Below are 13,915 nucleotides of genomic sequence, written 5' to 3' on the forward strand. Positions count from 1 at the left end.
TCCCGGAATCGACTCGAATACATCTTCAAAATCCTGAACTACTGACATGCTTTCAAAGGCCGAACCAGCAATACTCTCCAACCGAGAAGTATAATAACCAAAACGGAAAGGGTAACTGACCTGAACAGGGAAAGTAAATGTCTCGCCCTCAGGTCCATGGACTATCACCAGCCTAGCTTCACAATCAATCTCTGCTCGCATCTTCGTGAGCCAATCCATACCCAAAATGACATCGTAATGGTATAGAGGTGTGACAAACAGGTCAACAAGAATCGATCCATTCCCTAGATCAATCAAACAACCCATACAAATCTTGGTAATATCAGAGGAGGTCCCTGTAGTGGTAGTAAGCATCACTCCCTTCATAGTAACAGTGCCCAAACTCAGGCGCTTAACTGCCGCATACAATATAATAGAGGTAGTGGACCCTGTATCCACCAACAAGGAAACGGGAATACCTTGAATGTGAGTTGTAACCTCAAAAGATCTCAGTGCCAAGTCAGCCCCAGGCGCTTCAATTATAAGCGCGTGAACTCGAGCCTGCTATGGGTGATTTGGCGGTGGAACCATGGGCCGCTGAGGTGGCCTGAAGCGAGGTACAGAAGGTCTGAAGGATGGGTGAGCTGGCGCTAAACGAAGGGGTGGAGGAGATATGACCTAAGGCATCGGACGGCTGATCCTCTGCGGTGGAGTAAATCCATTGTCCCGCATTCGCGTAAAGTAATTACGATCCGAATGCCCAATCTTCCTACAGTACGAATAGCGTAAGTCAGAACGCATCGGCTGAGCGAGCTGCGCTGCACGCCTCGGAGGAGAATCTGCCCGCGGCCTCTTGCCGAGAAATGGTGTACTCAGAAAGTCAGGTCGCGGTCTGGGAACCATAGGTGGTCGCATACGGGACGACCTGTCCCCATCCTGCTCAACTCGCAGGGACATGCTCACCAACTCAGCATAAGAAGATATGCTAGCACAGCACATCTTTGATCGAATCTCAGGCCTCAACCCCTCAGAAAAATGCTGCATCCGCATCGACTGATCACCCAGAAGCAATGGAGCATAATGACCCAGCTCAATAAACCAGTTCTCATAATCAGTCACCGACATCCCTCCCTGAGGGAGGCGAAGGAACTCACTCTCCTTCTCGTGTCAGTAAGTGACCAGGAAATATTCTCATGGAAGCGTGCCTCAAACGCCTGCCACGTCCACTCAAAATCCTTCGCAACTGTGCGGAGAACACTATCCCACCATAAACTGGCCTCCTTCTCAAACATGAAGGAGGCAAGCTCGACCTGCTCTTCTTCTTCTTCCTCTATCTCAGCTTCACCTTCGCCATTACTCTCTTCCTCATCGCTCTCAGTCTCATCCTCACTTTCTTCAAGTGAGGCTTGTCGTCGACGAGGCCCAATGTCCATCTGATTAAGGGTCGTCTCATTAATATAACGAACAGGTACCGACTTTTTCGCCCCAAGCCTATAGCCAAACTCATGTGCAAGCTTACAAATGAGTCGACCAAATGGGAGTGATTCAGTCCTCCTATTCGAATGAGCGATAAGGACAATCTGACACAAGATGTACGTTGGCACACATAGCTTCTCTCCTTGCCCCACCTAATACAGGAAATCTACCATCAGGCGCGTACACTCGCTGCGGTTGCTCCACCTTCGATAAACATTGAATGTGTACATGTGGTGAAGCAAGCGGAAGTCGTCCGTCATGTTGGTAGCTAAAAGGCTTCTGTAGGCTGCCATTCGACCAGACGACCACACAGGAACCGCGTGTGGCAATTCCTCTCACGCGCACTACTCAAATTCTTCTCACTAGTAGGAACCTCACCCAGCGGCACGTTCAGAAGTCAAGATATCAAAGCGACGTTGATTGTGGCCTCCTGATCTCTTCCGTAAGGGATCTTGAACTGCAATGGCTCCAGCGAAGGTTCCCGAATGTGGGCATAAAAAGCTCGGACAGTACCCACATTGGTGCGGTATTCGCCCTCAAACAGGGGACACCAACCGGCCCCTTCCAGGCACTCCAATAAGAGAAATTTGCCAAATAGTCGTGGATCTACATGAGCTTCAAAAAGGACCCTACGGCCTTCATAAACTCCATGAGATAGCTCCGCCAATAAGGTTCTTTCAATAGGAGCTTGAGGATCGAGGTCCCGCTTTGTCTGGAACTCTCGAGTGGCGGTTGTACTCGCGATGGCACCTCTCAGCCTCCGTGCACGGGTTGGGCGGCTAGGCCCGGCTTCATCAAAGGGCGCTCTCTTCTTCCCCATGAAAGAGAGAATGGTGGAGATGGAAAATATGACCGTAACAAGCTCAAATAGGGCCATGGAAAATGAGAGAAATGAGAGCAATGTGAAGAATGGTGAGGCTTCCACGAATTTGAGACTCAAAGGAAGGATTTGAGTGCTTAAATGGAAAGAAAAGAGAGGAAAAACAGCAATGGAGATGGGTTTTGAGATGGGTAGGATGGGGATGCACAAAAATGGAAGAAGAAAGGATTTGGGGAGGGATTTTTATGGGGTTTTGAGAGAAATTTTAAGAAAAGGGAAGCTTGGAGGGTGGGTTTGTGAAGGAAGGAGGGTTTAGAAAGGGTTAAAATTATGTAACCCTGGATGAGTAGGCCACACTAGACCCCACATGCGTCGACCCGAGCAGGCCCGCCCGGTCTGGCCCGCTGGACGGAGAGGGCTCGCCGAACCGGCGAGGTCATCGCCGGTCTCTGGACAGTCCGACGATGACTCACCATTTGGGCGAGGTCCTCCTGACCCCTAAGCCACAAAATGATGTGGGTCCCCCTGGAATTGCCCCGATTAGGCCTTTAGTCCGATTCGACGCTTATCGGGCCACTAGGAATAGAATCTGATATAAATACACTTTTACCAACTTTCTAATGGCTAGAAAGGGATAATACACCGTCTAAACCCAACCATGGACGGTCTAGAAGAGATTTGGGGTCACTGTGTGTGATCAGGAGTGTGCACGGACTTGATCTCGGTGATCATTTTCAGTCAACTTTCGCCGATAAGAGTAACTGGAAAGCCTACACAGACTCTAGAATAAGCTCGCACCCTCCTACACTAAGGTGGCGACAGTGTGTGTTGTGTGACCATAACCCAGGTCCGGTTTAATCCAAATAATGCTTTGATACCAACTTGTAACGCCTTGAAATTCGGGGGTCGAGCATAACTCAGCTCCCGAGTTTCAAAACATCACTTATGCAACATATTTAATGATGGATGTATATGAGTGCATAAAACATGGAATAGATTAAGCCAAATGCAAACATAATCCAGGGATAAGTGAAAGACGCAAGCGGAAGACTTAGTGCAAGTCCCTATAATATGTGTACTCTGTCAGGTCATAATTACAAGTGTTGTTTCAAAATATAAGTATCAAAATGAAATCATCTATTACAAAGAAAATTCAGAATCCCCGTAATCAGGACACGGCTCACATGAACCCGCCTGAGAACTGCATAAAAGAAAACGCGTCCTCGTCATCCTGATATTCCTGCTCTTCCTCAGGGGTCACGTCATCATCTGCATGTAAGATAGAATCTGGTTGGTGTTGAAACATCATCCCAGAATGTGGGAGTGAGTGATCAACTCAGTGGAACTATACTGTAAAAGTTAACATGTTATTAAATCAATCAAGCAGTAATGATAAGGCAATACAATCAAACACGTCCTAATTACTCTTATTAATGCAAAGATGTATGTAGAAATGATGCATGCTCTCGCCTGCACTCCCTCAGCGTCTTCATCTTACGGTATGCATGACAACATCCCGCAGTGCCAACGACGCCAACGCACATGCAATGCGGTGCATAAACATGATTACAAAGTTGTTATTAGTCCTTTCCATACAGCAGGATTGGAAAGCTAAGGTACCTTCCTCATATCAATTTCCAAACAGTGATCCACTCTAGGGTCGTCAGTCCTAAACAATCTCATACGATCATATAGTTTTAGGTCGCTGCAAAGGGCCCGTCACCAATCAATACATGCCTATCATACCTTAGTTACTACCCTAAGGTTCGTCGCCTCAATGCAGTACCAAGGTATGCTCGAGGTCACTACAAAGGGCTCATCACCAATCAATGTAGGCCGACAACACGAATATAGTGTCCCATACCACCATAATCGGCTCACGAGTCTGGTATGCTCACTGGTCAATACGGGCAGGCTCGTCACCCCAGCATAGGCCGACAGCTCGACCACGGTGTCCCATACCACCATGCCCAGCTCATGAGTCTTAGCGGATTAGGGTACAATGGTTAACGGGATTACATTGGTAAGTTTGGTATCCTAGATTCAAATAATAGCATCCATACATGGTGTACATCCACCGGGACAATCGAGTTACTTGACGAACTCGACTAGTACGAGCGCATGTTGAGTTGAACGACATAGAGTGCACAAACACTCCGTGTGGCCAAACCACTACCGACAACCCTAATACGACTCGCATTCGTCAAACACGTCCTACGTAGCGAAAACAACCCCGGCTACGAACTCAAGGTTTGTTACCAATTTCCTAGACTATTTCATAGTCCCAAACACATTCAATTATAACAGATATTCATATTAACAATTTAGAACAGTAATAGAACAACAATTCTAATCATACAGTATGTGAGCATTTGAAGAATATCAACTTAACATGAATTTACACATAAGTAATGCTTGAATTTAAACAACAAAGAATGTAAATTGCATGTAGGAAATCATACACACCTATAGGAGAGTTGAGAATCTCTTCTCAGCGCCCGTAAATAGGTTAATATATTACACACTTGATCATTCAGACATTTCTACAAACACTTAGACTACATATTCTAACATGAATGACGTATGTTAGTGATAACACCCATTTGGACAATTCCTTTCGCCAAGGATTTGATACACATACAACTAGCACAAATACACGACAATTACTCATGGCAAACACATGCTCATATTTCATACGTATACGATACTTTATACATATACTAGGAATACACAAATCTCAATATATCTCATAAATATCAGGAACATAATATAAACATCGCATTTAGCATGTGAAATTACACCCACAACAATAATAAACCATTAACCGACATTGAAAGCCTTGAAAACCATAACCTATACGAATATAGTCCGCACCTTAAACCAGAAAATGTGCACAGGTCTGATTCAGACGATAAGTCTTCATCAACGGCGACTAGATAACCTAAGGCATGAATAGAAATGAGCTACATCAACACTTAGACTATTCTAAGCTCTAAAATAGGCTAGGGTTTGATTGACTTACCCAAGAATGAACTTAGAATTGCCGGAATAACAATTCAGAAGTGATGGTTTAGAGATATAGAGTAACAAGGAAGAATCTCAAGATGATTCACCAACTTCTCTCTCACTTTCTCTCTCTTTTCCTCTCTCTCTCTTAACTAGGGTTAGAAAATTCGTATGGAATTGAGAGTGAGGCTTTTAAGGTCTTTATATAGGCCTAATATGGATGAAAATAGCCCCAGGGCCAAGGTATACTTAGGTTATAATCAAATCGGGTCTATATTGGTCCAACGGAGCACTTCTGGTGGTCCCTTTGTCACGTGCGGTCGGACTTAAGCTCACTAACCATGGATCTATGTCAGGCTGAGTTTTCGTACCGATCGGATTTACAGATCAGCCGTGGCGGACCAATCTCAATTCAACGGTCACCGAAACTCGATCAGGTCCACCGGCACTATGACATGCCTAGGCCATCTTCCCTGATCCGAGGGTAAATTTGGGTCAGAATCCAACAGTCAGAAAGCTTAGAATCGGCGCGCAAGCGACACGACTCAGATTTCATAAATCCATATTTAATTTCTCAACTTTCTCATACTCTTTACTCCGGACTCAAGCAAATTGACTCAAGACATCATCTGGACTTGATTTTTGAGATGATTGTCAAGCCCAACAAGATTATCATAATTGTCTAAGATCGTTACTATCGGATTTTCGACGCGCGGTCTAGGTCCGATACAAAGTTTCCAAGTACTCCCGAGACCAACTGGATTTAGCGTTGAATCCAAGATTTCAGGGTAACATAGCGCTAACGATTCTACAGGTTTTGAGTCCTGCAGATCAAATTTAAAGTGATTAGTGCTAATTTTACAAGCAATCGAGTTTAACGCTAATTAACCCACATTTAACTTCTAAAGAATTTGAGGTAGTACTCGGGTCTTTGCACGAAATTTTTCGGGTCATTACATAACCTAAACCTAAACCTAAACCTAAACCTTAACCTAAACCTAAACCTAAACCTAAAACCTAAATGTATTCTCAAATCCCTAAACCTAAACCTACACCTAATCCTAATCTCAACTCCCTAAGCTAAACCTAAACCTAAACTTGAAAAACCAAACCTAAACCCGATCCCGAACCCGAACCCGATTTCCTAAACCTAAACATTAACATATTCTCAATACCCTAAACCTATAGCTTATAACCTAAAGCTATACCGAAACCTAAACCTTAACCTAAACCTAAACCTAAACCTAAAACCTAAATGTATTCTCAAATCTCTAAACCTAAACCTACACCTAATCTTAATCTCAACTCCCTAACCTAAACCTAAACTTAAACTTGAAAACCCGAACCTAAACCCGATCCTGAACCCGAACTGGATTTCCTAAACCTAAACCTTAACCTATTATCAATTTCCTAAACCTTAACCTATAAACCTAACCTAAACCTAAACCTAAACCTATTACCTGCACTTATAACCTAAACCTAAGCCTAAAACCTAAACTTAAACCTAAAACCGAAATGTATTCTCAAATCCTTAAACCTAAACCTACACCTAATCCTAATTTTAACTCCCTAACCTAAACTTAAACATAAACTTGAAAACCCAAACCTAAACTCAATCCCGAACCCGGACCCGATTTCCTAAACCTAAACCTTAATCTTAACCTATTCTCAATTCCCTAAAGCTATAACCTATATACTATAACCTATAACTAAAACATAAACCTAAACCTAAACCTATAACCTAAACCTAAATCAAAACTTATAACCTAAATCAAAACCTATAACCTAAACCTTAACCTATAACCTATAACCTAAACTTATAACCTATAGCCTAAAACCTAAACCTAAACCTAAACCTAAACCTATAACATATAACCTAAAACCTAAACCTAAACCTAAAACCTAAATGTATTCTCAAATCCCTAAACCTAAACCTAAACTTGAAAACCCAAACTTAAACCCAATCCCGAACCCGAACCCAATTGCTGTAATAATGTAGCCCAATCACATCGCAAGAAACAAGAATGTATCCCTTTCAACACATGCCCCTTTTTACAAAGCTTTAATTTTTGTTGTTGTTTCTATTAACTTGAATTGTAGCCCAATCACATGGCAAGAAACAAGAATGTATCTCTTTTAACACATGCCCTTTTTTACAAAGCTTTAATTTTTGTCGTTGTTTCTATTAACTTGAATTGAAACACTTTTTTGCATTAGTTTTATTTTAATAATCAGTTTTATTTTTAAAAAGTGCACACTTTTTTGGAAGAAGTTTATGCAATTTTTCATGATTCCGAATTATGATGTTTTGTTGGTTTAATATTTTTTTTTTATAGATGAAATACAAAAAGAAAATTGTTGCTGATTTTTTTCCTTTTTTTTTTATTTATGATGTTAAACTTACATGTATTTATGTGTGGATGAATGTAACGTGGTTAAGATTGTTTATGTTAGGATGAATGTAGTTTATGTTGGATTTACGTAGTTTGAGTTTAGATGGATGTGAATGTGAATATGATGAAATATATTATATAACAGGTGTATATCAGGAAGAATACGATGAAAGATATTGTAACAGGTGTATATTGACCCTCTCAAATTTGAAAGTGTGCTTTGAAGGATCATAAGGGACGGTCTATGACAGTCCTTTTTAAGGACGGTCTATAGCCGTCCTTTGAAGGCTCATAAGAGACGGTCTATGACAGTCCTTTTTAAGGACGGTCCATGACCGTCCTTTTAAAGGACAGTCCATGGCCGTCCTTTGAAGGCTCATAAGAGACGGTCCATAACAGTCCTTTTTACGGACGGTCTATGGCCGTCCTTTGAGGGCTCATTAGAGACGGTCTATGACAGTCCTTTTTAAAGACGGTCCATTATCGTCCTTTTAAAGGACGGTCGATGGCCATCCTTTGAAGGCTCATAAGAGACGGTCCATGACCGTCCTTTTTTCGTCGATAAGAATGACGGTTTTTGACCATCTTTTAAGTAATAAGACACGTCAAAATTTAAAGGCCCATGCGACGGTCCATGACCGTCCTTTTTAGTCATTTGAGACGATTTTGGACCGTCCTTTTTTCGTTGTTTTGGCATAGTGCATTGAGATTGAATTACTACTGTCGAAACTTTCTAGGGCCCACCGTGATGTTTATTTGCCATCCAACCTGTTCATAAGGTCAGAAAGACCAAACATAAATTTCAGCTTGATCCAAAACTTCCTTGCCCTTCAAGAAGTTTTCAACAATAAGCTTTCAATCCCCACTGTTTCTTATGGTGGGGTCCACTTGAGCCTTCAATCTGTCTCCTTTTTGGGCTCATGTCTTAAAATGATCTCGAACAATAGATGGACAGCATAGATAAAATATATATATATCATGGTAGGACTGTGCGTCTCTAGCTAGGTCCTAACGGGGTAGTACCCCATTTTAGATATGATATATGGACCCCACAGAGCCTCAGCGTTTAACGCGCTGCCTACCTAAAACAGGTGTCGTAGACCATCTGGGGCCTGGAACTATTTTCCTTAGAAAATCATTTTCACTGTAGCAGACGTACAGGAATGATAACCGTCCAAGAAAGGAGTGTTGGGTCATCCTAACATCCTATCAATGGTCACAGATTAGAGATGATCATTTTAGTTTGCGGCCGACAAAATGGCCCCCACCATTTAAACGGTCTTAAAATAAGTTCAATTTTTATTTTTATTTTTATTTTTACACACGCACACACCCCACACACTCACACCTTGGTAGGATTTCACCATACTCGAACCCTTTACCGGGTGTTGAAACTCCTTGAGTCTTAAAATAAGTTCAACGCATTGGCCATATGCATTTGGCTGTTTCCACATGGGGAGCCATGCGGGCTTACATAGAATAAGTCGTCTCCTATTCAAAGAGAAGGTTGTTCACATGCTCTTCCTGGCTCGTGAACTTCACATGCAATGTTGCAAGGTGGGCCTCACTAGTCCAGTAACGCAACCAAGTCAGTTCTACAAATATGTTGCTTCCTCGTCTTCAAAACCATCCAAGCACGCAGGATACAAGATCTCAAGAATCTGATTGCTTCACCTAATGAATTTGGACACATGAACTCGTACAAAAGCTACCATCCACTTCCCTTGATGAAAGGAAATAGGCCAAAAGTCGGTTCCATCAACAACTAAGATGGGCCACAGCACAAGAAGTAATTAGGAAACATCAATCGTATGTTCATGTTCGGGATCGTGACAGAGTGCATGTCTTCTATCCAACCCGTTCATCAAATGCGGTCACTTCAATCAGCGTGGTTTACAACTCAGCCATGACACGTGTGTGACTTTACATTGAGATGCGGATTACTTGCTTAAGCCTTTGGCAGGAACTTTTCTTCTACGAGAATTTAGGTGGGCCACCCATGATGTTAGTGAGAAATTCATTTCGCCCCTACATTCTTGTAGATCATGCAATGACGTGGACTAAAAAATAAGGCAAATCTGAAATTAAAGTGAGTCACATGACAAAAAAAAAAAAAAAGAGTGAGGAACCGCTACTAATTTTATTGTTTCAATCATCCGGTTGGAATGACCTTATATATCTTTAGAATGGCATATTGCAATGGTAGGCATTTCCCCACTCACTTTGTCCCATCATACGGCTCACCTGAGTTCTGGATCTACCTCAATTGTGGGCCATGTCTCAATATGATTTGGAAAAATGGATGAATGATATGGATTTCTCACAAACATAACAATGGGCCCCACCTAGATTCTCGATAGCATCCTTTTGCAATATGCATCCTTTGCGTTGTCACCTAGGTTGCCCATGTAGATATTGGATGGTGCGAAATTTAGATTGCGAGGTGAAAATATTGGGGCACATCTGATGAACGGAATGGATGTCAGGTAGATTGCTTGGGGAGCAAATGTTTCAACAATAGGACATGAGTTCTGGTACGTATTGTAGCTGGTGAAATCCCCTGTTGTGCGAGTACACTCACGAGTGTGTGTGGTCGTGAGTGCATGAGTGTATACGGGGGTGTGTGCGCGCCTGTTTTAAAAAATAATAATTAATAAATAAATTCGGCCTCCGTACACAAGTATTATATGCTGGGGAGAGGATTGGGTGAGACCCGGATCCAACAAAGTGTGTGGGATCCTGACTGTGATGCTCACAATGATGTATGTGCCTTAAATCCACACCGTCCAACCATTTTCAAAGTTCATTATAGGGCATCATCCCAAAAATTAAGCATGCCCAAATCTTAAGTAGACCACGCCATAGGAAACAGTCGTGATTGAATCCTCCCTCATGGAGTCCCATGAAATGTTTATTTTCCGTACAATCAGTTGATAAGGTCACAGAGACTTTCATGTTTATTCTCCGTACAATCAGTTGATAAGGTCACAAAGACATGTATAAAGAGATCACACAAATATCATCTTGATCCAAATCTTTTATGGCTACTCAACAAGCTTTTAATGATCAATTACAACTGTTTCCTTGTCCACTTGACGTTCAGATCTGCTTCATTATTTCAAGGAATGGATGTAGTCACATACATCGGGGTGGGCCCCACCGTCAGGTCCCACGCACCTCAGTGGATCCGAGGTCTCACCTAACCCACTCCCTAGATACTTACGCACATGTGGCACATTTTAAGGCAGTTGAAAGTAAATCTGACACGTAAAAAGTGGTTAGAGAGGAGCTGTCTCACTTATGACACTCACACGTGTGACTTAAATGACAAATAGTTAAAAAATTATCCAATTCACGCTAACAGCTAAAAATTTTGGACAACTTTATATATACAATTTTTAGTATCTCCAAATAATAATTATTTACAAACTTAGTGCAGAGACGGAGAGATCTCCCAATGGTATCAAATTATCATTTCATAATAAAAAATTCTCATGCAACGTGTCACCGAAATGCTCTTAGCAAGTTCCAAGACTAGAAAAAAGGCACCAACAACATCCAAAACAACCCCTCATCTTCTCCCTTTATTTCAGGATAAACCTTACTCTCTCACCCCTAATACATGCCGTCTTATTCTTATCAACATTACCACACCGCGTACATAGTAAATAACACTTGTGCAAGAACATGACACAAAACTACTAGTAATGGCAACCATAGTAAATACTCGACTCCTCAAGGGCATTTTGGTTTTCCCTTCTTTTTGAGCTTGTTTCTGTAGCAAGGACACTCGTGCTTATTGCCATACGTCCCTGATGGGTAGAGGTGGGCATCGGTCCTGTTTGGATCGGATTGGATCCAACTCGACCCGATCCGAAGTCTCACCAACCTTATCTGAACTCGATCCGATTCGGTACCGAGTCCAGGTCGCCTAACTCGGACAGACCCGATACATGGTTGACCTGACCCGAACCGAGTCTGACTCGACGAGGGAAACTGAGTTGGATCGGGTTTGATAAGATTCGGATAGTATGAATTTAATTCAACTGTTTCACATGGTGTGGTCTACTTCAGCCTTTAATATATTGCCTTTTTGTGCCCAAGGCCTAAAATGATATTTCAAAATGGATGAACGGCTTAGATAAAACATATACATCAAGGTAGGCCCCACATGGCTCTGAAAGAACACTCACTATCGTATCTACACTTTTACCGAACACATGTTTACGTGCACTGCACGAAAGGTCAGTGACTGCTTTCCAGACCCGCTGTAATGACCTTAACAAGGTATGTGGGTCTGATCATGGGGTATGTGTTATATCTAAATTGTCCATTCATTTGGGGAGCTCGTCATAAGGCTTGTGACAAAAAATAAGATGGATCTAACTATCAAGTGGACCACACAAAATGTTTAACTGTGAAAATCATTCTCAGCTGCTATTTTTGGTGTGGTCCAGATGATCTTTGGATATTATTCATTTTTTTAAATAATGCTTTACAATGATTTCTAAAAATATATGAACGGTGTAGATATAATAAATACATCACTGTGGACCATATAACTTTGATGTCATTTGAACCGTTCGTACAACTCAGAGCTTGAGGAGCGCCAATCATGTCTCCACACGCCACAGCCAGCTGGCCTAGGCTACAGCCTACAGCTAGTTGGTGCTTGGTAGTGGGACGCAAATTGCGTACTGAGTAACTTAGCACACTAAGTAGCATACTGAGTAAACTTTGTGGGGTCCGCCATGATTTATATAGTTTATCCACTCCATCTATCCATTTTAAAATATAATTTAAGGGTGCTGGACCAAAAACAAAGTATATCCAAATCTCAAGTGGGCCTCGCCACAGGAAACAATGTGAATTAAAATTATACCGTTGAAAATTTCTTAGGGGCCAAAGAAGTTTTGGGTCAATCTGTTATTTGTTTTTTCCTTTCATCCATGTCTTTGTGATCTTATGAACAGGTTGGATGACAAATAAACATCACTGTGGGGCCTACCAAGGTTTCGATGGTGGAAGTCATTATTCCCACTGTTTCCTGTGGTGTGGTCCACTTGAGCTTTGTGCATGCTTCAAATTTCGGCTCAACCACTAAAATTAGCTGTAAAAACGGATGTACGATGTGGATAATCCACACACATTCATGGTAGGCCCAACTGAGTTTACTCAGTGCGATAAAAGCGTACTGAATAGTTAAGTACATAATCCAATTTTGACACTGATGGAAACGGATTAGCTACTCCCTTGTTCAGTGATCTGTGGGCCCCACTATAATGTATGTATTTCATCGATGCCGTCATCCATTCTTAAAGATTATTTTAAGGCTTGATATAAAATATTAGAGGGATAAAAATCTCAGGTGGACCACACCAAAGGAAAACAATAATGATTGGATATCCTCTATTAAAATCTTCCTCAGGCTCCAAATCGGGTCGGATCTGATCGGATCGGATCCATTCGGATCGGGTTTCGGATCTGAACGGTCCGGATTAACCACGATCCGATCCCGATCCCGATCTGAAAATTATTGGGATCTAAACTGCCTAACTCGATCTGCACTGATCCAGTCCATCGATTCGGTCAAGATCAGGTCGGATCGAGTCTGATCGGGTCAGATCCACCGGATTGGATCAATTTTGCCTAGCTCTACGTGATGGGACACACTTGCATTCCACGCAGCAGATTCCACAGTACTTTAAGCAACGGTCCACAACACTCGCTTTAGCGCACCTTGCTTAGCACATGGCGCGCAAAACCCTACAAAACCAACCACACCAAACCTCCACCCATGTTATAATTCTATCCGCACACGTGCAAGATCCAAGCCGCTCAATAGACGGTTTACATCACCAAGACGTCTCTATACAATAAAACGAAAAATAAAAATAATAATAATGATAATAATAAAATACATAAAATAAATAGATATACAATATATAATATTGTTATATGGTGGGCCCCACGTGGGACCCACCTCTCTGGAATTTGATTGGCTGGTGTATCTCACACCAGCTAATACATACCTGATCTATTGACATTATCAAAGTTCTGTGGGGCACACCATGATGTAATGTTGTATCCAGACAGTCCATGGGACGGTGGGCCCCAACAGCTCAAGCTGTTGTCTACGTCTGTAAGTTCCGTGGCCCCATCACGAGGCATGTTTTACATCTACACCGTCTGTCGACATGGGCAAGGGCCCACATGGCGTATGTGTTTTATCAATGTCGTC

At 42.2% G+C, this 13,915-nt stretch overlaps 1 long non-coding RNA gene across 1 annotated transcript; it reads right to left on the reverse strand.

Annotated features, from left to right (window-relative positions):
• Positions 1-11,124: 11,124 nt before the first annotated feature.
• LOC131218346 (uncharacterized) lies at positions 11,125-13,429 on the reverse strand. The gene is made up of 2 exons (XR_009157658.1): positions 13,334-13,429; positions 11,125-11,486 (listed from the first exon to the last, which is right to left on the reverse strand). It is a non-coding gene; the product is annotated as an uncharacterized LOC131218346 (long non-coding RNA).
• Between the last annotated feature and the right edge of the window lie 486 nt (positions 13,430-13,915).

Source organism: Magnolia sinica, chromosome 11 (genome assembly GCF_029962835.1).
Source record: "Magnolia sinica isolate HGM2019 chromosome 11, MsV1, whole genome shotgun sequence".
Lineage (NCBI taxonomy): Eukaryota > Viridiplantae > Streptophyta > Magnoliopsida > Magnoliales > Magnoliaceae > Magnolia > Magnolia sinica.